Raw genomic sequence first — 19441 nt, 5'->3', positions numbered from 1 at the left:
GGATGCATTTCCTTGCATTTTCATGTTTCTGGGGGGAGCCTGTGTTCCTTGGCTCAAGGCCCCTTCCTCCATCTTCAGAGTGTATCACTCCCACTTCTGGTTCTTGTCTTCCTCTTATAAGGGCCCTTGTGATTAAATTGGGCCCACATAGATAATACAGGACAATCTCCCCACCTCAAGATCCTTAACCACTTTAGCAAAATCCCTTTTGCCATGTAAGAGAACATATTCACAAGTTCCAGGGATTAGAACATGGACATCATCTTTGGGGGACCATTACTCTGTCTGGCACAGACATACGTGAACACTGGAAGGCCTTTTGTGACTGACCAAGTGAGTTCCTTACTGATACTGAGATGATCAGTGACTGGAAGAGGCGGAGCAAAAAACAAAGCAAAATGTTGAAGAAGCAGTTGGTAGTTGCCAGTGAGCCCCAGAAATTCATGATCATCTGGGGACCTCCAGTTGCAAAAGGCTGAGTCTTTGAGGGGCTTCATGCAAACATCTTGGCTGGACTGAACACAGCCCATGATGAATTCCATCTCTAGCCTCACAAATTTATTTCTCTGGACCAGGCCACAGGTTGTGCTGCCCAAGTCATGGGGAATAAATTAGGATAGCAACTTCTAAGTCAGTGTGTCAAGGTTCACTGTTTCTCAGGATGTTAATAATTTGCCATACTAAAAATGCCTCATGGTCAAGTCCAAACAAATTTGAGAAAACACAGTGAAAGTCTAATATAATTAAATCTGAGTCAAAGAGATTTTTTTAAATTTAAGGATCTGTCAGAGTCTCAAGACATTCTTAAGAGTGTTATTAGAAGCAACAAACAATTCAAATACAATGCACCTCCAAATGTTCTGGCCTCAGAACCTCTTAGTAGCAGGGTACCTATTTGATCTTCTAGAACTTGGGTTCTATGGAACAGAGCTTGGGAAATGCTGAATAAGGATATTAACAGTTTAGATGATGATGCTCTGTCCAGGGTTTGATGAGGGCACTGGTAATTCAGTGTACAGAAGGTTGTTTACCGCTCATCAACCTCTTGGATGTGGGTGAAATGCCAGCACCCCAACATCTTACTCTATAAAGGCTTTTGCAGCAGAGTGGACAATTGAGCCAGCCGTGAGATTGAGGAGGACACCACACTCTATTAGAAGCATAACACTCCATTTTTCTTTTGTTCAGAGAACAAAGAGGCCTAGAAAGAGGGAAAGGGGCCCAAAGAAGTTTGACCATAAAAAGATCCTTTTATTTGCAAAAGACCTCAATTTCAGGTTCAGCCATGAAGTGTAGCCACCTAATGGGAATACAGAACAACTACTTTGTGTCTGAAAACACCCCTTGTTAAATGGCATATTTTTCCAGGAATCCAGACACAGGAAAGCAGTCCTTTGGGGGGGATCCCTAGCTGCATCTGGACAACAGGTACGGGGAAGGGGGAAGGCATTTACCCCCAGTCACTTGCCTCTCCATAGACCTGGTAGGCAAGGGCAGGGCACCCTTCAAAGCAGCCACAGTCGCCCAGCTTGTGGTCCTCCTGCTGCAGAAATTAACATGACGTCACCATCCTTTCAGTTTTGACAGGTAAAGGAGATGGCAGCAGTAAGGACATGTGGGAGGTCTCTGGATCCCTATAATCTCCCTTGAGACTTTCCTGGTACTCAGCCAGTAAATTTAACACCTATGGGAAATGAACAATAGTTTCTTTGTTTCGACGTCTATTAGAAGATGAGGATCCCTCCCCTCTGGTGCTTACTGCTGGGATGCCCATCACCTCCCTTCAATCACAACCACCCTGTCCGAAGCCCATGTGCCTCCTTGGTCTTGGTCCAGTGGACTGTCCTAATCCTCTCTCCCCCCTCAGGGTCCTACAAGAGCTAGCAGGGGAAGCCTCTGGGTTCCCTCCCGCATCAGTCAGGAGAGGCTCTTAGGCTCCAGTAACAGACAAGCCCCATGTTCCAGTTGTTCAATAAAGTGGAAGTGAACTTTCTGCTCATTCTGTCCATCTCTCATAAGCAGGGTGCTCTATTCCACATTTGCCTTACTAGGGCTCAGGTTCACAGAAGCAACAAACAATTCAAATACAATGGAATGGAGCCTGATGCAGGGCCTGATCACATAACCCTGAGATCATGACCTGAGCTGAAATCAAGAGTTGGATGCTTTACCAACTGAGACACTCAGGCACCCCTAGCAGCTATCATTTATTGAATATCTGCTCTGGGTCAAGCAATTTTATAATCACTTGATCCTCACACAATATGTTTTTGAGTTGTTTACTTCTCCCAGTTTTCATACAAAGGACCTGAGTCTTCAAGACATTAAGTAACTTACTGTAAATCTGGCATGTGGCAGAGACTGGCTTTGCTTCCTGGTCCATCCAGCACCCAAAGCCCCTCTTTTAACTTATGTGGCTTCCTCACTCAAAGAACTTTCTCTGATTTCTGAGCTCATTTAAAATCTTACAAAAATATAAGAATTAAATCAGTCACCTATTTTAAAAAACTGTCTTATTGAGAAGCAATATTAATGAAAAATATAGCAAAAAGCACATACCAGTTAGTGTGACACTAACATCCATTTTCATTCATCTTCTGGTGAAATTGCTAGCATATTTCCTAACTCACACTTGTGAGAAGAACTTTATTTGTTCAGTAATTCTTTATTTTCCTTTTTTTCCCCCAAACATCTCTTGACGAGTCTCTGCATAATTAATTCACATTTTAGAAGAGGCTTTTCAGTGCCAGAGCCCATTGAAGACTTCTGTGCTGCCCAGAAGCCTCTCATCAGTGACAGAGAGCTTTCCATTTGAGGTCCTTGAATTCATGCTCAGGACCAACGGAATGAATTCACACATTTGTAACGCTTTCAACTGAGTTAACTGCTTGTCAAAATATTTACATTTCCGGAATATTTTGATGTTTTACGGGGATAACGAAAGCAAATATTTAAAATCCAGACTGCTCTGGAAAATCCAAAATATATGGTAGTTATAGATTGTAACTGTTCCAAAACCACCAGTTGTGCTTTAGAAAATAAGGAACTCCCTCCTCCTGGTATTTATATCTTCTTGGTATAAATCAACTATGTTAGCACTGCCCAGTAGAAGGTTATTCCTCTTCCTATAAGTGACATGTTCCTAACTGGATCTCCTATCTCTCTTTCCCAGTGCTAACACCCTTTGTCTAAACCCAGTCTGCCTTTGCAGCTCAGTTCTTACCCCTGACTATGGGAAAACCAGAAACAATGGCTGAAAATACTCAAAGTCTGGGGGGTTGGGGGAAAGGCCTTCTGTCTTCCTCACAGCAAAATTTAAAGTCCCTTCCCTAAGGGATTAGGCTGTATTTAGAATGGCCCCTCCTCTACTCCCCACCCCTAATGGATGTCACCCAATTTACTTTCAGCAGATATTGGATGGGAACCATCAGCTCACTTAGATTTGTTCCTATCACTCATGAACATCTGAACATGTTCAATCCAGGGACTTGCCTCTGGTTCTTAGACAGGAGCAGCAGGAGAGAAGCGCTCAGAGCCCAGAACCCCTCCACCTAGGTATGCAGGCCAATATGGCGCAATTCCATAGAAGGGTTCCAAGTCAGCTCCCAAATGAAAGACTTTGGGTGGAGGGACTTTTGAAGGAGATTGCTAATGTTTTGTCTTTGCAACAGATTTTTATTCCCACTTTCTTAAACCAATCTACTACCTTTTAAGATTTAGTTGTGCTTCCAAAGAGCCCTCAAAGTAAAAGCCAAATAACCATAGCCAAAATCATTCAATCTTCTCTGCTAACTCAGATGACAAAAAGGCATGACTAGAAAGGGATTTCTCTGGAAAGGAATGTTGGTGGCCCTGAGTGATGTCTTCTGAATTCACATCAGCTCTGAAAGAAGGCCGCTCTTGGCTTTCCAAGGCCCCTCCCCATAATCCTCTGTAGCTCCCCAGGGTGCCAGCACCTTTCTGAAAAGCATTTTATGGAGAAGAAGTAGAACCAATCCTCCAACTGAGGGAGCTGGCAGGGAACATGCTTTGGGACATGACTCCACAGGGCGCCACTCCCACTATATTCTGTGTGAACAGGGATCCCTGGGATTATGCAGTTCTGATGGGCAAATTGAGGGTATGAAGGAGACTTCAATTTATTAATGATAATGTTTAAATGATCATAATTTATTTTTAAAGAAGTGAATGAATAAGGTCCAGTATAACAGGAAGAGAAACTATAACTGAATCACCAAACTGCTGTATTCAATAAAACAACTTATCTATTTTTTGTGCTCAAATATTCATTGATATGTGTACAGAGAAACCCACCTTAGACCTTCGGACCCCATGCAGTATGGAGCCAATGAGGTCATCCTCTGCTCTCCCCCTTTCGCCTGACCTCCAGCTGTGCTAAGAGTGAGGCCATAAGCTTCTTAGAAATAATGACATCATATCTTTGTCTCTGGCAGCTTCTTTTACAAGTTAGCCCAGGAATGGTTAGAAAATGACAATTCAAGGGCACTTGGGTGGCTCTGTCAGTTAAGAGTCAGTCTGACTCTTGGTCTCAGCTCAAGTCATGATCTCAAAGTTGTAAGATTGAGCCTCAAGTTGGGCTCCACACTGGGTATGGAGTCCTGCTTAGGATTCTCTCTCTCTCTCCCTCTGCCTCTCCCCCTGCTCTCTCATATGTTCTCTCTAAAAAAAAGAAAAAGAAAAAAAAGATAATTCATTTAAGAGGCCATGCAACAGGTTAACAAACATCACAAATGAGTTAAACATCATTCCATTCTGCTCTCCTTCTTATGGATCTTCCTGAACCCCAGAAGCTGGATTTCCACCCCAAAACTGCATTTATGGGACTACCTGGAAACTGGGGTTCCAGATGAGATTTATATTAGAAGGTGGAAGTGGGACAAGGCTGTGTTTTGTGCTCCTTCTGCAGTCTCCACTGGCAAATACTGCGGTGGACTGTGACCCAGTACTATGCTGAACTCTCAGTCATTGCAAGAGCTCACCCCAGGCCTGTTTCTTCTGTAAAGCAGGTAATAGAACAAATCTCCATAAACTGGATCAGGTGAATTCTATCTCCTGCTACTGAACCTGACTGATCCTAAGTTAATCCAACCCCAGTTATAATAGAAGAAATGAAAATTGGTTCTCAAATAGCAAACTACTTTAATGGCACTATTTTACACTGGTGCTGGTGCAATGAAATGGGTACTCTCAACAACACAGGTTGAAAAATAAGTATATGGTTTTTTAAAAAAATATTTATTTATTTGAGAGAGAGACAACATGAGCAGGAAGAGGGGTAGAGGGAGAATCAGACTCCTCACTGAGCCAGGAACCTGACATGGGCTCAATCCCAGGATTCCAGGATCATGACCTAAGTCAAAGGCAGATGCTTAACGTCTGAGCCACCCAGGCACCCCTAAGTATAAGCTTTTAAGGGAGCAATTAGGCAATAAGAATCCAGAACCTTAAGAAGTCTGTATAACCTTTGAGGTGCCTAAGTGGCTCAGTTAGTTAAGCATCCAACTCTTGATTTCGGCTCAGGTCATGATATCATGGGTTGTGAAGTCCACCCCATGTGGGGCTCCACATGGGGTGCCACATGAGGCTTCAGGCTGGGCATGGAGCCTGCTTAGGGTTCTCTCTCCCTCTCCCTCCGTCTCTCCTCTCACCTCTCTCTCTCTCTCAGAAAATTTAAAAAACATTTTTTAAAGTCTACAAACTTTGACCCTGGAATCCTTCTTGGAATCCTAATTTTAAAATGTAGAAAAAAGCTGTATGTATTATGAGGCCCACTGCTGCATTATTTATAATGGTTTAAAAGGGGAAACCAGCTAAAATTATGATCATATAAAGAATGTAAAATAATCATGTTCTCTCTGTGACTTGGCCATAGTCACATGGCAGTATGTTTACATGATTCTATTAAATTTTAAAATAAAAACATGACATTTTTGTGCAGTGTGGTGAAAACTATGACAAAACACAAAAATGCATAGAAAATGTAAACGCAATATGCCAAAGTGAAAAAATTATGTTCTCTGGGTGAAGAGTGTACACAGCATTTTTAAATCTCTTCCCTTTTCTGGTTTTGTTCCCTTAATTTCTTTAATTAAAATATACATTTATATATGGAAAAATAAACTTAAAAAAAAAGTTACTTCTAATGCACCAGCATAAAACCTTTTGTGGTTAAGTTTCTACTGCTCAAATTCATCATTCCCCTCCCCCATCATCCAATATTTATTAAGCAGACCCTTTAATGTCACAAGACTCTACTGCCATGCATTGATTTTTATGATCTTACTGGAAAACTGCTAGGTGCATAGAAAGGTATCTGTGCATGGTGTCTGCATGCACATCATATATCACTTCAGATTGCCAGTCAGCAAAGGAAAAACACCATAAACACTAATTTTTACTCCTAGATGGCTTAGTAATTTGCTAAATTTCCTTGTAATTGCTTCTAATTATTCATTACATTAGAGTAGAAGGTGGTGGCTATAAATTTTCAATGAAAACAAAATTTAAATACAATGCATCCAAAATGCCTCTGCAGACCCAAGTGGCAACCTTTTTTCCTTATTAGGGAAATCCGCCAGACACTGGCAACACATGCTGCTTCCTAATGTGACAGAGGAGACAGAGCCAAGAAAGGCACGCAAAGAGTTTGATGCTAGCTTTGTGAGGAGACTGCAGAGGCAGCTCACCACCCACGTTCAGGTGCGGTTGCATTTGGGTAGCTGGTCTCTTCTGCGGTGGCAGCCCTCACACATCCCCAGGACTCTCCCCCGTGAGCTGTCAGCATCTGGAGGTGTTTCAGAGAGAGGCTGGCATTTCTCCATTCATTCATTCCCTCTTTTTTTCATTCAGAAAATATGTGAGCACCTGCTCTGAGTAAGGCAGCATCGGAAACAAAAAAGACCCTCAAGGAGGGGCTTGAAGGGATGCGGTCTACAAGTAAAACACCATCACCCCAAGTGACGGATTGCACCTCCAGGGTGACACAGTTGTGGCACAATCGTGATGCCACCCAAGCCCTGTCCAGAAGGGCATCCGGAAAGCTTCACAGCAGAGGTGGAAATGGAACTGGATCTTGGAGGACATTTAACATTTGACAGTAGCTGTAGCCACTGTGAAAAATAGTGTGGCAGTTCAGCAAAAAGTTAAACACAGAGCTCCCCCATGATCCAGCAATTCCAATTCCAGGTGTACGCCCCACAGAAGTGAGAGCTGGGCAACACACGATACTTGTACACCTGTGTTCATAGCAGCACTATTCACAAAAGCCCAAATGGAGAAGGAAACCAGGGGACCAAGATGGGTGAGTGGATGGAGAATGTAGTAGCTCCATCTGATGGAAGATGATTCAGGCTTAAAAAGAAATAAAGCTCTGTCACATGCCACAACCTAAATGAACCTTGAACTTCATATGGACCAAAATAAACCCAATACAAAAGGATGAATAGCATATGACTCCACTTATTTGAGGTACCTGGAATAGTGCAATGCCTAGAGACAGCAAGCAGAATGATGGCCCAGTGGGCAGATGCTAGTGAGTGAGGGAATGGGGAATGAGGGCCACAGTCAGGGAAGATGGAAACCTTCTGGAGAGGGATGGTCGTGATGGTGGCACAATGATGAGAATGCACTTAATGCTGCTGAACTGTAACTTAAAATGGTTATAATGATGAATTTTGTGTTATGTATACGTTAACCATAAATTTTTTTAAATATTAAAATATTTGACAGTGTAGGTGCACCTGGGATCACTCAGTAGGTTGAGCATCTGCCTTTGGCTCAGGTCATGATCCTGGGGTCTTGGAATCCAGCCCTGCGTTGGGCTCCCTGCTTAGCAGGGAACCTGTTTCCCTCTCCCTTTGCCTGCAGCTCCCCCTACTTGTGCTCTCTCTCTCTCTCTCATAAATAAATAAAATCTTTTTTTTTTTTTAATTTGACAGTGAAAAGAGGAGGAAGGGCACTTAATGTGTAAAAAAAAAAAAAAAAAAAAAACAGCATGAGCCAGAGCACAGAAGGGGAAAAGGGTGGGCTCTAATCGGAACAGAGGATACCAATCTGGTTGCACGATAGTGGATGCAAGGTGTGAATTATCACGATAATAGTCATGGTCTATCCATAAGTATCACCTTTAAAGGGTGTTTCTGTGCTCTGTTTTTGCTAGCATTATCTCCTTAAGTCTTCTCAATAACCTGTAAGTAAGTACTTGATTATCCCAAAATTAGAGCCGAGAAATGGCTGTGTGACTCAGTGGGCCCGAGGTGACTGGTGTCTCTCTGTCCCCAGAGCTCACGCCACTGCTTCTGCCTCTCACAGGCAGTGCAAGAGAAGCAGTGGGTTGAACCCTTGCACAACAGGTTAAGAAGTTGGGCCTTAATGAGTAAAAAGAAGGGATCCAGGCAAGAATTTTGAGCAGCAGAATGATGTAAAGAGAACTATGTTTGGAGAATATTAACCTGACAGTGAGAGATAGGAGGCTAGAAGGACACTTGGAGGTTTTCCAGGAAATAAATCATGCTGACCTGACTGTAGAGGGTGTAATGAGAACAAAGAGGATGGACAGAGTCAAGAGGCATCTTGGAGAGCTTGCGAATAGCCTGCATACGGAGAATAAGATCATTCAGACATTGTCCGGGGGTTTTTAACACTGGGAAGAGTGTGTAGCTATCAGAAATTGGAAAGGGAAGGAGGGAAGCAGGTTTATGAAGGAAATCAGTGAATTGGAGGCATTTAGAGATGAAAATGCTGGCATATCTGATTGGTGGAGGTGTTCCTGAGACTGTTGGAAACGTAAGGTGTCAGACTTTAGCTTGAGAAATTCAAGGACTCAGGCAGGAAAACTCTGGCCTGCCAGTGTGAGATTTGGGACCGCAGGACTGAAACCCACTCATTCAAGCATTTGGGAGCTCCCAAGATGTGGGCTGGCTCCCGACCTGCTCACCCAGCCAGTCTACACTGCATCCATGCACACCAACCCCATCGATCAGCCATGAACAGATAACAAAGGAATAGCAGACCCTCGAGGAGATTGCAAACATGAATAAGAAAGAACAAACACAAACAAATGACCCCAGAGGAACTGGAGATAATTCAGTGAACCGGAATTACTTGCATTAGTATTCTGCAAGAGATTTGAGACAAAGTTGGGTCCATGAAATGAGAACATGCTTTTATTATAAAAGAACATCTAGCAGTTCATAAAGAAGGTTTTGAAATAAAAATGATCAGTGTCAGAGTAAAAAAATTTCAATAGAACATTTGTAGATAGGAGCACCTGGGTGGCTTAGTGGGTTAAGCATCTGCTTTTGGCTCAGGTTATGATCTCAGGGTCTTGGGATTGAGCCCTTAGTCGAGCTTCACACTCAGTGGGGAGTCTGCTTCTCTCTCCACCCCTCCCCCTACTCATGCTCTCTCCCCTTCTCTCTCAAATAAAATCTTTAAAAAAGAAAAAAAAATTGGAGATAAAGGCAAGGGAATATACCAGAAAGCAGACCAAATAATAAGACCTAAGACATAATAAGAGAAAAGAGACCCAGATGACTAATCCAGGAGGGCCAACCTCCACCCAAAAAAATAATACAAGAACAAAAGTTCATGAGCCTACATGTCAAAGGAGTCCCCTGAGTTCCCAGAACAAGGAACAGAAGAACAATACATCCTTGGAACACTTCTGCACCTAAGATAAGGAGATCTCCAAATCTTCCAGAGCTAAAAAGACAGCCCACCTGCAAGGATGCTGTGGGCATGGGAGCAAAGTGGACAGCAGGGCCCACACGTGAGACACCCCTCAAGTGAAGGTCCTAGAGGCCTGCCTGGGGCCACGCAGATAAAATTCCTCCTGTGCCAGGTTTGCATTCCCTCTTGCCCTGGTCCTAACTTCCAGGAGAGAACTTCCCATTTGTGGAGCAGTCTCGTGGGTCTGATGCCAACAGAAGGAGGGAGTGACCAGGGAATGGAGACTCTCTTTCCCTCACTTCATGGCCTCAGGCTCCCCAGAGAAGGAACAGTCACTGGAGACAAGGACCTGAGTCACCAGGGTGTCTGATGTCCATGATAGGCCTGTGACTCTTGCAAAGAGAAGGCAAAAAGCAAGGGGAAGGGTTGAGTTTTGGCTGAGCTTTTCACTGTTGTAATATCCTATTTATCTGTCTCCTCAGCTGACTGAAAACTTTGAGACAGCAAGGCCTGTATCTTATTTAGCATCTTGTACCGTGCACTTACCCCAGCCTGGTGCATTGTGCAATAAATGCTGAATGAGCAGACAGACGGATGAGGAAGGGACAAGTTTCTCCCTTTGTTCCAGAGAAAAGGTGACAGTGGCTGCTGGGCCTGCCTCTGGAAAGTATGCCCATTCTGTTCCATTATTAAAAAAAAAAAAAAAAACTGCATAATTGGGCTCTGTTGTCACTCTTAACAACAGAGAAGACCATTTTGCCTGTCATTCTTCAGAAAAATTGTGAATAATAAGTTCATATGGATTATTAAAACTTCACCTCTAAGAGAATTACACTGCAAAAAAACTTAAAACACAGCATTTTTTGTACCACCGCTATTCCTCAGATTGCTTCTTTCCTTCGCTTCCAGAACTGTCTTCCCGTGGCTGTTCAATGTCTTTATTAAAGCGATCTCTGCCTGTGGTTTTCGGAAGGCATTCCGAAATTGACCCTCCCTGTAAGGGCTTGGAAGCCCCAGATAGGGACATCTCTGACTAACTCGCTCCATCACTGTTTCCCAGGGATCCTACCATCCTTGATCTAAAGCCCTAAACTGGCCTATGAAGCTGCCCACCCCCACCCCCCAGGGCAGCATGTACATGGAAGGCCAGTGCTCTGCAGCCCACAGGCAACTATTCCCCTCTCATGATACGAGTTCTCAGCGTCTCACAGGGCCTTCCATCTCTCCGCACCTTTCTGTGCTTGGATCTAGATCCAGGCATTTCAGACCACAATTGCTGTTCCCCATGCACGCTCTGATCCCCCACGTTCCCTGGAGTGCTGCTCAAAGTCAATGACATTATCTGGTATCTAATGTTAAGTACAGAGCGGACCCTTCCTTAGAATTTTCACCTCTTGGCAGTTTCTTTTTTGCCCAAGACCCTGCAGTAGGAAGATGATGCAAGTAAATTGAGCCAGTCCTATTCTTAGAAAATTCTTCCTCTGTCTTGCTCTTCCTCTTGTCACTAGGTTGCTCCACTCTGGCTCCCTAGACTTTTAGAATAAGTTGTGACACCAAAGCCACAGTCAATAGTAACTTTCATTTGTCTTGATTTCTCCTCTTTGCTTATACTCACTCCAGGGACTTCAGAAGGGGCTGATGACTGAGGGTCTAGGCAGAACTTGAATTTGAGCATCCATGTCTTACTCATTTATGCATGTCTATAGATATGTTTGATTGCCTATTTCCTTGTGACATACCAAGCCACTCCAGAAATTTCACCTCCTTGGTCAGAAAAGACTCCTGCTTGGGGAGCCTGGGTGGTATAGTTGATTAAGTGTCCATCTGACTCTTGGTTTCGGCTCAAGTCATGATCTCAGGGTTGTGAGATGGAGCCCGGCATCTGGTCAAGCACAGAGTCTGCCTGAGATTCTCTCTCCCCCTCTCTCTGCCCTTCTTGCTTGTGCTTTCTCTCTCTAAAATCAATAAATAAATCTTTTTTAAAAAAGAGAGAGACTCCCCCTTGCTTTACCTACTCCACGTATAAACCTGCTATAACCACTGTCTCTACTACTTCACTTCAAATGTTATCTTCTCCTATTTCTCTTCCCTGCTAAAATCCACTTATTCTTATGTATGATTTTAGCAATATATGATGAAATAAGGGAGGTTGTCTCAGGCTGGGCCTCGAAGAGTCACAGAATTTGATAAGAGAAGATGATGGGAGAGAATGGGAGAGGGAAAATTGTCATGGTCCAATCTCTGATCTTCAGTTTTGAATAGTCTGAAGATGATGATGGGCTCATTCAGAAATGATTGATTCACAGTAACCAAACTTAAAAAAACTAATGTAAAAACCAGAAAGCTAGCATTTTCTGATTTTAATGGCATCTAGGACTTTCTAGTGACTCAATGGTCATGTGTACTCTTGAGGCATCCACCTTTCCAGGACCCAGTTGCCCTAGAGTATCAAGGTAGAGATCAGATAGTTGATGAAGGAGCATGTAATCAGAATGAAAGGAGTTGAACAATCTTGTGGGATATTTTGTCAAATTTCTGAATGGTCTGATGGACTATCCCTTCCCTTCTGAAAAAGTGTATCTGATCAACGGCCAGATGATGAATCCATTAATTACAGAGTCTCTCTCTCTTGAAGAAAACTAAATAACACCCTCAAACTCAGGCTGCCCAGTTCACTTTTCCAATTTTCCCTACACTGTGTCCCTGTCACCACACCTTGATTAACTTAGTAAATGGACTCCTAGCTGTTTTCCTCAGGGTGGTAGCAGAATATATATATGAGGGTGAGAATAGTCTTCCATTCAATCACTTAGATTCAAAGGTTTGTTGATGTCTTTGTATTTCAGCATTATAATGCTCATACTACATATTCACCATACTGAAAACTCTTGAAAAAATCTCTACATTCCTGTTTTCAGTTGTCAAAACAAGCAAACAAAAACCTCCCAACTTCCCACATCCAGAGTTCTAGTAGTATCTCAGTCATCACCTTGCTGTGTGACCTTGAGCATGTCATACGCCCTTTCTGTGTCTCCTGAATAATATCTGCATTGAAGGAGATGGGACCAGGTGATTCCTAAGGTCTCTTCCAGTTCTATAAATCAAGGATCTTATGCCTGTGGTCAATGTCCCTTTCTTAAAAATCAAATGACCATATAAAGCAATGGCTTTCTCATATTTCCCGGACAAATGAAAATTTGCCACAAAATGGATTGGAGAAGTTAGAAAAAAGGCAATAAGAAGGGGCATAAGTGTCAAGAACCACCTGGGAAGACAGGTTCTGGGCTCAACTGCATGTCTCACTTAGGTTTGGAACTGATAACATTTACCTACCTAAATTTTATGACTATCAAAAAAGGCTTTGAAACACTTGGATGAAATGTACCATATAAGGACTAAATACTCTAATTGGGCCTTTTCTGTCTCATTATTTGCCAGTGAAACTAATCCTGCTGATCTCTAGATAATAAGGGAATTTAGAAATAGAATTCCATCCTCAGATAAAATCCAAGTGTTCACCCTTGACCACTAATAAGTGTTACATGTATGAGAATTGAGGTGTTCCATTTTCCCTGAACTACAAAGCGTTTTGGTGGAGCTCATACTTCACCCCCCAAAATGCACTTTGCTAAAATGTTTACAGTGGAGCAGGGTCCTTGTGAAAGGGAGCTGAAGAGGTGAGGGCTGTGTGCAAACACACGGTGGGGAGTCTGGATGGGTTTACAGTAAGCGCAAGCGCCCCACTGGGACTGCAGCCTTTCACTTCTCACTAGGGGTGGGTGCAGGGGAGGGGGTCTGCCATTGACCGGGTGCTGCAGTCCCAGAAATCAATTTGACGCTAATGAGGGCTGCAGCTGGGAACAGAGGAGCAAGTGGGAGTTTACAGATGATGTATCTAGGCTATCTGAAGCCATGATGGAGGCACAAGAAATGGCAACCACCACATCTGTCCACTTGCCCTGGGAACACGGCAAACTCAAAGTTGGGTAATAGGAGCCAGCATCGAAGGCACAAAGCAGGGGTTGAGATATAGGCAGCTTTCCTGGTTGAAATGGAGGTTTTTAACTAATTTGTTAGCCAAGAGCACAACCAGCATCAGAGATGAGAAGCAAAAGAAAGAAATATGATTTTTTTTAAGATTACATGTCCGAGAACATGGAAAAATTCAGCCAGGAAAAGGCAAAGTAACATACTTAACAGCTACTGCTCATCTCTTGTAGACCAAAGATCACGAACTGATGACCCATAAGAGAAATCCTGCCCGGTGATGTGCTTTCCTTGCCTGATCTGGTGCTGGCTTTGTGTGTTGTGTTTTGTTCTGTTTTAATTTCAAAAATCTTTGGTGAGTTGAGTTATGAGGGCTACACGTTGTGTGACTCCACATGCATGTTCCCAGTGATGTGCTTCCCAGTTCACCAAATGCCCCATTTCTCCCTGATCCTGAACCACACATTCCTGCAGCTTGGATTGTCCCACAGATGTCTAACTTTGACATCCGATGTAGAGCATCGAGATTTCTTAGTAAAGCTAGGCGAGGATCTGTGGGCCAGAGAATGGATATTTTTGGTCCTGAAGGACAGTGCTCTGCCCTTGAGGATTGCTTGAAGCTAGGAGTTGCAGGAGGTGGCAGGCTCCTTCCCCACCCCGGAAGCCCTGAACATTAGGGAAGAGTCTGGCTTTGGGAAAGATGAATTGTCTAACTGCATCTAAAGTGGAAGGCAAACTAGGTGTGTGTGTGTGTGTGTGTTTGTGTATACACTCTATCAGCTTTATACATATCAGCTTTATTGAGATATAATTTACACACCATACAATTTACCCATTTAAAGTGCACAATTCAATGATTTTTAGTATATTCACAGATATGTACAACCATAACCATAGTCAATTTTAAACTTTCTCATCAACTTAAAAAGAAACTCTATATTTTTCAGCAGTCACCCCCTGCTCTGCCCACCCTAGGTAACAATTAAGGTACACTCTGGCTCTGTAGATTTGCCTATTCCGGACAGTTCATATAAATAGAATCACATAATACGTGGTCTTTTGTGGCTGGCTGTTTTCATTTGGCATAATGTTTTCGAGGTTCTTTCATGTTGCAGCATGAATCAGTGTTGCATTCCTTTCTAGGGTCAAATAATATTCCATTTTATGGATTTAGATTTTATTTATCCATTCATCAGTTGATGGACATTTGGGTTGTTTCCATTTTTTTGCTATTATGATTAATAATGCTATAAACATCCATGTGTAAGGTTTTGTGTGGACACATGTTTTCATTTCTTTTGGGTATATACTGAGGAGTGGGACTGCAAGGTCATGTGGTAACTCTGTGTTTGACCCTTTGAGAAACCTCCAGACTGTTTTCAAAAGTAGCTGTACCATTTTGTGTTTTCACTAACAATGTATGAAGGTTCCAATTTCCTCACATTCTCATCAACTGAGCTTGAAGCCTGATGAGGGGCTTGATCCTATGACCCCGAGATCACAACCTAAGCCAAAACCAAGAGTCAGATGCTTAACTGACTGCCACCCAGTCGCCCCATCTTTGTATATCTTCTTTAAAGAAATGTTTATGTGGGTCCATTTTTTAATTTGGTTATTTGCCTCCTTATTATTGAGTTGTTAGAGTTCTTATATATTTTAGATACAAGACTTTCATTGTATATATAATTTGCAAGTACTACTTTCCATTCTTGGTATGTCTTTTCACATTTTTTATAGTGTCCTGTGATGCACAAAAGTTTTTAATTTTGATGACATTCAATTCATCTATTTTTTGTTTTGTTGCTCCATATTTTGGTGTCATATTTACTATCCCATTGCCAAATCTGAGCTCACAAAGATACATCTCTATGTTTTCTAAAATTTTTATGGTTTATAATTATTATATTTAGCTCTTTGGCCCATTTTGAGTTAATTTTTAAATATGGTGTGAGGTAAGGGTCCAACTTTATTCTCTTGCATGTGGCTATCCAGTTGTTCCAACACCACTTGTTGAAAAGAATATCCTTTTCCCATTTAATGGTCTTGACCCCCTTACTAAGTTTCTTCTCAAGGTCATTCCTAAGTCTGTGACACAGATGTCCCCACATTCTTAACCTTCATAAATCATCCCTCTCTTTAACCTCAGGTAGTATAGTCAGAGTTCCAAGCTCTCATGGATGTATAAATACCATTCTTTTATCAATTTCTCCCAAATCTTCCTAAGAGCCACCAGGAAATACTTAGGTATCCCATAGGTGTGTCCTACTGGTCACTTGCCAGAAAATGTGGTCACCTCTCTCTCTGCCTTCCTATTTCTGCCATTTTGTTATGACTCTCTCCTTAGATTTCTGGGCCACAAGCATGGCCACAAACCTCATTCCGAGTTCCCAGAGCATGGCTAAGACTATGCAGTAACAACTAACACAATTTTACTGAAGGCATGGGGTAAGCAGAAAGAAACTACAACATAGGAGACATTGGGTATTGCTGTCCTAGGTTCCAGCCACCATGCCTATCCAGAAAGCATCACCTGGATATCCCCTACTTTTGTCCTCTGTCCATCATCCCAGTGACAATATTGGTACATCTCCCCTGATAAACATGACCTTCCCCAGTCCTCCTACTCACCTTTAGCCTAAAGGAGAAAAAACCCTTTTCGTTCTCTAAGTCACTCTCATTATGATCTCACAAAGATGTATTTCTGCTCATAGCAGGCATTTTTTATATTATTATGAATAACAGTTAGGCCCTCTGTATCTTGAACATTCCATCCCAGTAAAAGATCTGGTTTTAATTTTGCAAAACTACAAAGCTCACAAAAATGTCATTCCCAAATCGTAAGAGCTGTCTACACTCAGAGAGGAAGTCAGTGTCTATTTCTAGCTAAAAAGAGGACACTTCTGGTTGCTTTGAAATGCAGAGAGTCACCCTCCTATCCCTGTTCTACCCATCACAAAGGACATCGGGTATTGGGTACCGTCTCTGGAAACCCTATAACTGAACCTGGTGTGTCACAATTGCTTTTCCTCAGCTCTATTATTAATTCTCCAATTAGAAATATCCTTAAATAATTCTTTTAAAAGAGGGGTTTTGTTGTATTTCCAATTTGGGCTTCAAAAAACTATGTTCTTCTCTTGGATATGCTACCATTAAGCTTCTTGATCATTTCTCTTATGGTTCTTTCTGGTAAGTAAGTGCGAATCACTTTGTGGCTCTAAATATTGTCTTACCAGAGCAGAAAGGCAACCACATATATCAATAGTCAAATTGGTAGAAAATTGAGAGCACCCAAATGCCTTTAACAAGAATGATGGGAATATAAGTGCCACGCATTTGTGGTGTGTGTGTGTTTTTTTTTAACCCAGATAAACTTCTGAGTTATTTAGTCCAATATTATTTGAAAGGGAAATGGAACTGATTTTTAACAAAACATATTTTACTCGAACTGCTATAAAAATAAATTCGAGGAAAAAAATAAATCTTGAAAGTAGACAGTTAATGGTAATAATCTCCTAGATTTAAAAAATGCATTACAGGCAAATTGAATGCTGGCAACTCCGTTAAAAATAAATAATGTTCTTTTTGTTCCAAAACAAGAATTGATCTTCCTCAATTCTTCATTATTAAAATTCAAGAAAAAAATAGAACTATTTCCTATTCTGAGTAATTCATAACCTTGCATCCCAAGTGCTTTAACAGAGAGGCCAGCATAGGATAGAAACTTAAACACGAAATTGCTGAGTTACACAGGGTGGAAATGTTAATGTTCTCAAGTGTGAGTCTGTGCAGCTTTGTAGAGGTGAGATCTTTCTTACCCACAGTATCTAGCCTGGCTCCTCTACTGAGCAGACCCTCACCCACTTCCTGTTGATTTTATGTGAAAACCTGATAATTCTATAATATTCAAGAAGGTAAAAACTTCTTGGACTGAATATTTTTAATACCCAGATTGCTTGCAAGATGCTCCAGGCTAGCTGGGATTTGCAAGGATGCACACATAGGCCATCCCTGGGGAATGGACAGTGGCTATAATGTAGTAGTGAAAATCATGGACATGGATGTGTTTGCCTCAAAGGGCCCAGGATGAGGAAGAGGCTTCAGGATAAGGCCCCCAGGAATACTCAAATCTAATTACTAATTAACTTCCCAGTATCCATCCTCTCCTTCTTCTTTAGTAATAGGACCTTGATTTATTCAGTTAAAAGACACTACATCTGGTGGTGTAGTTGTTTAAACACCGGACACTTGGCTTTGGCTCAGATCATGATCTCAAAGTTGTAATCTCAGAATCCTGATCTCAGAGTCATGAGATTGAGTCCCAAGTCAGGCTCTACACTCAACGCAGAGTCTCCTTGAGACACTCTCTCCCTCTTCCTCTCCCTACCCCATGCACTCTCTCTTGCTCTCTCTCAAATAAATAAATCAATTAAAAAAAAAGAAAGACACTACATCTCATTACCTGTTCCAGTTAGGAAGTCAACAGAATACAAACCCAAGGGTTGTATGGAGCTTACAAGAAGCTTCATTTTTTTTAAAGATTTTATTTATTTATTCATGAGAGACACACAGAGAGAGGCAGAGACATAGGCAAAGGGAGAAGTAGGCTCCCTGTGGGGAGCCCATTGCGGGACTCGATCCCAGGACCCAGGGTCACAACCTGACCCAAAGGCAGATACTTAACCCCTGAGCCATCCAGGTGTCCCTCAAGAAGCTTCTTTAATGACTGGTTTGGGAGGTGCAACATTTTGCCTTTTCTCCCTTCCTTTTCATGCCTCCTGATATAAGGATGTGAAGGCTGTCATCTTGGACAATGAGGTGACCTTAAGGATGACAGGATGCTGAGACAGAAAGATGGACACTGACTCCCTGTATGAACTACCCTTGGGCTTCCTTCACTTGTGAGAGAATTACTCTTCTATCTTATTTTACCTACTATTATTTTTTGTTTTCTGTTAAGTGCGTCCAAACTCAATCCTAAGTGAAGTCAGGCAGAAAAGAAAGAGAGAATGAACAAAATGAAGGAGCAGTTATTGAGGTATGAAGGAAAACAAAGAGAATGCCACAGAAGCCCAGGGACAAAAGTATTCCATGAGTGAGTGAATGGTCTTAAGTGCCAAATCCTCCTGAGATGTTAAGCAAGGTCACACTAAAAAGTGTTCCTAAATATCCACTGGTGACTTTCATGAGACCATATAGGTTCCTGATGGAGGCAGAATCTGGTTTGCGGTGGGTTGAGTGACGAGAGGTGAAGAAATGGAGACCTCAGGTATAGATAAACCTTTCTAGAAATCTGGCTGGGAAGAAGAGGCAAGAGCAGAGCAGAAGCTGGAAGGGGGTGTGGGAATGGGGCCAAGAAAAGATATTTTGAAGATTAGAATGATTATGGCCAGTCTTATGAGGAACCAGATGACTGGGAGATGTTAGATATATAAAAGTGGGGAGGCATATCAGTCCTTGTCCAGAACAGGTGCTATGGCCCCTCGTTATAAACAAATACCCCCAACTCTCCTGTGTCTCAGGGAAAGCTCCACTCCAGAATGCACCTGACTCTCTTCATGCCTTCACCCGAGCAACCACCAGAGGAAGTGCACAGGGGAGCTGCTGGCTCCATGTAGGAAGCAATCTTCCCCAGGCTCTGAGGTGAGTACCTCACTTCCTCTCTCCTCTCCTCCCATCTCCACACTTACTCCCCACCCTCAGTCTGCCGATGGCCTCACCTCAACTTCATTGGAAAATAGAAAGCATTAAAGATGGTTTTTTTTTT

The 19441-nt window shown here is 42.3% G+C and overlaps 2 protein-coding genes across 7 annotated transcripts in view; one reads left to right on the top strand and one right to left on the bottom strand.

Annotated features, from left to right (window-relative positions):
• The window catches only part of CCDC171 (coiled-coil domain containing 171), a 403894-nt gene that overhangs the window by 62355 nt on the left and 322098 nt on the right, over positions 1–19441 (bottom strand). The window lies entirely within an intron of this gene.
• The window catches only part of LOC144322234 (uncharacterized), a 41606-nt gene that overhangs the window by 13022 nt on the left and 9143 nt on the right, over positions 1–19441 (top strand). For 3 of the 4 annotated variants that reach the window (XR_013387818.1, XR_013387820.1, XR_013387819.1), the window contains 2 exons: positions 18463–18575; positions 19197–19317. The gene's annotated coding sequence lies outside the window, so the exon portion shown is untranslated. The remainder of the gene's footprint in view (positions 1–18462; positions 18576–19196; positions 19318–19441) is intronic. The other variant, XR_013387821.1, reaches the window with a different exon arrangement.

Source organism: Canis aureus, chromosome 10 (assembly GCF_053574225.1).
Source record: "Canis aureus isolate CA01 chromosome 10, VMU_Caureus_v.1.0, whole genome shotgun sequence".
NCBI lineage: Eukaryota > Metazoa > Chordata > Mammalia > Carnivora > Canidae > Canis > Canis aureus.
This window is presented reverse-complemented; position numbering and strand designations above follow the sequence as displayed.